Genomic DNA, 3,638 nt, shown 5'->3' on the forward strand with positions numbered 1-3,638 from the left:
CCGGAACTATTGTTGTTTGAGTTGTTCTCAAAGAGCAATTTTTGATGATGGCTTGTATGAATACTCCTAGTGAGTAAATAATAATAATAATAATAATAATAATAATAATAATGATAATGATAATAATAATAATAATAATAATAATACTGATAATAATAATAATAATAATAATAATAATAATAATAATAATAATAATAATAATGATAATAATAATAATAATAATAATAATAATAATAATAATAATAATGATAATAATAATAATAATAATAATAATAATAATGATAATAATAATAATAATAATAATAATAATAATAATAATAATAATAATAATACTGATAATAATAATAATAATAATAATAATAATAATAATAATAATAATAATACTGGAGCCAGATATTGGAAGAGCGACAGGATCATAATAGAAATGACGGATGGCTGAGAGACATAAAGGAAGAGTTGGTTTTTGGGGGGTTTTTTTACAAGGTGGTCACCACTTATCAAGGCCCGGAAGCCACTCGGGGATAAAGGTTATTGTGTGTACAGTACGTTAGTGTTGAGACTTGATAAAGTGTCTTACTTAAGGGGGCGGATCATCAGGAATTTGTTTATGTTGGACTTGAAGACATCCAGGTTGTAATCAGGCGGGAAACAGTCAAACGGAACAGAGTTCCACAGGCGTGTACTTCTAAGAAAGAAGTTTTGTTCATGAAATAGAGTGGCAAATCGAAGAAGAGACAGAGAAGGAAACCAGCAAGGAAACACTCGACATATCCCTCTGAAAAATAGCACCAGACCACAACAGAATACACACGCACTGGTGTTAAAAAATTTAAAGCACGACATGAAAGACTAATTTAGAATCTGAAAAATGTATTTACGAAACAGACGTACCAGAATTGATGACCAAAAGTAGAACCACACTGGTGCAAAAAGACTCTGAAAAAAAGGAAACATGTAGTAACTACCGACTTTCACTAATACAGATGAAAGAGAACTACCTAATGTACATGGATGACAAACTGTTTGCAAAAACAAAGACAGAACTAGAGACGCTAATAAACACAACCAGAATCTTTAGCCAGGATATCCGCTAAAAAAATAAGCCATGAATATGGCGGTGAGGTGGGAAATAAACGGGGGAAAAATTACATAGAGACTAAATTAAGTCCTAAAAGATTTTCTTTTTGCTTGCAAAGAGAAGGTCTCAAAGACTTAATAAAAATAGTCTCTAGAATTTTTAAATGGTAGGGAGAGTGCGACTTACTCAAGATCGTAAATATGCCAACACTGAAATTCGTGGCACACGCATGGTTATTTATAAGGTGGTCGCAAATCGCAGAACCATATGTATTATTCAGATCATCCGAGGGTGAAAAATTTGCATAACGATATCCTGGCTAAAGATTCTGGTTGTGTTTATTAGAGTCTCTAGTTCTATATCATCATAGTTTTCAATATAAAATACTTTAGGCTATCTGTCATGAAGAGGTAGTCCCATCTAGTTGTATTCTGTAAAGAGTGCTGGAACTTATTTTATCATTTATTTGTAATCGACATAGATTTTTTTCAGTGAATGCACTTTTCATCTTCCTGCTGCGATAAGTCTGTCTACAATGCAAACGTATTTTTGGCAACTTACTTTTGAAATCTCTCCAAAAATATGATTCATGATATGATTTTTTATTCTAAAAATGATATTTGGAGAACGGTTTTGCAAATCATGGCTTTCTGTACGATTCGTTCTTTCGTACAATATGTTTCAGGTTAATAAAAGATTCTTCACGTGTAGATCTTTTAATGAATTCTCCAAAGTTTTTTTTTGGGGGGGGGTTAATCCTATTTGTTGGAAGAATTATTTCATAAGGTTAAATTTTAACATTTTAGAAACCCGAGTAATGCATAATTTTTTTATTAATTAAAAAATCTATTTTTTTTCTTAAACTTTCGGTGACATCCACCATAATCATAGAAAAAAAATTGTAATTTCGTTTTGTCCACTTTTATCTCATTTCGTGGGTGTTGCTAATCCCAGTGTTAGTGGCCCGTAAAATTGTGACTTTTAACACCCAATAAATTATTATTTGAAATAAACGTCATTTTGTATTAAACCGCTATAACGACTTTACAAAAGAACGAATATTAAGATTCTAGGAGCCACAAGATTCATGAGAAAAAAATAAAAGAAAATAAATATTAGCTAGTGAATATACCCAGTGAGCCAAGTGCAAAAGCGATCCAAACAATTGAACTAAAAAGAGCAGTTAGAATCCTAAAAATGATCTCTCCGTTGAAGTCTCTAAAATAGCAAGTGAATGTCTAGCATCCGATAGGATACCTCGTCTTCAACAAAAAAAATCAGTAAAAAGATTGAAAAAAAAACGAGTCCATTCAATCCGCATTTATTGATTATAATGCCATTTTCAAATTAAGCGTGACAGACCTACGGACGGACAAAGTATATTCGTTTACATGGCGGAGAAGATGCTATTACAAAGAATAGTGAGTGACACACGAATCAACTGAGAAAATCCTATTTTAAACTGATTATTAATTAAACCGACACATGCTATTTTGGGAAGATTTTGTCTTTTTTCGGAAACTAATAAGTACATATATACGAAGGAACGTTCCAAAAGTAATTCCTACTATGGATCAGAGCGGATTGCAAATTGCATTGTTATGATGACTAAACTTATGCATCCATCACCTGAAAGTTTAATCTCTCTGCTGTAGATATTGTTAATGTGAAACTCCAAGAAAGCAACCCCTGTCATAGACGTGCTTCAGAAGTAGAGTTGCGCCATTGAATTCCTCCATGTAGAAAAAAATTGTACTGATCAACATTCACTGATGCGTATTGAACGTTTACGAAGCTGGTACAGTTGATGTCAGCACATGTATGAGATAGGTTTGTTGATTTCAGAATGGCGACAGAGATGTAAGTGACAAAGTACGTTCCGGACTTTTATGACCGAGCCATCAAAAAAGGCTATCAAAAGTGCATTAAAAATGGTGCTATGTAGCAAAATAAATTTTGGAGCGCTAAAGATTGATTGTTTTAATGTAACCAATCTTGTCTTCGTAGCTCTTCAATGTTTTAATTTTTGAGTTAAAAAGGCGGCCTTACTTTTTAAACGACTTTATATATATATATATATATATATATATATATATATATATATATATATATATATATATATATATATATATATATTGTGCATTTAGGCAGCATGTTTTCATTCAGACAGATATTGTTAAATAGAACAAGGTGTTTTTGCTTAATAATCTTCTCTTTCTTTTTGTCATTTTTCCATTTTTCGAATGATTATTCTCATGTCGAATTTGTATAGAAAAGTTCCGTGGTCGTTTTTGTCCATGTTTTGTTTTTAGTTTGTTTTTTGTTTTGTTTTTTTGTTTTGTTTTTTTTTTTTTTTTTGCAAGTACATTTAACTGATTTTCTTCAGTCGTCTTAAGGCAGATTTTTATTACTGTTTCGTTTAAAATCCGGATGCTTTTTATGTGCTTCAGTTCAAATTACATTTAAATTACTTGAAAAAGTGAAGCGTCTCGTGCGTAAAAAATACGCTTTAACGTGTTAAGAACGTAGCTAAAATAAATGTACAATGGTTTAAAAGTGT

Source organism: Euprymna scolopes, chromosome 7, assembly GCF_053919585.1.
Source record: "Euprymna scolopes isolate OS-2025 chromosome 7, ASM5391958v1, whole genome shotgun sequence".
NCBI classification, from domain to species: Eukaryota; Metazoa; Mollusca; class Cephalopoda; order Sepiida; family Sepiolidae; genus Euprymna; species Euprymna scolopes.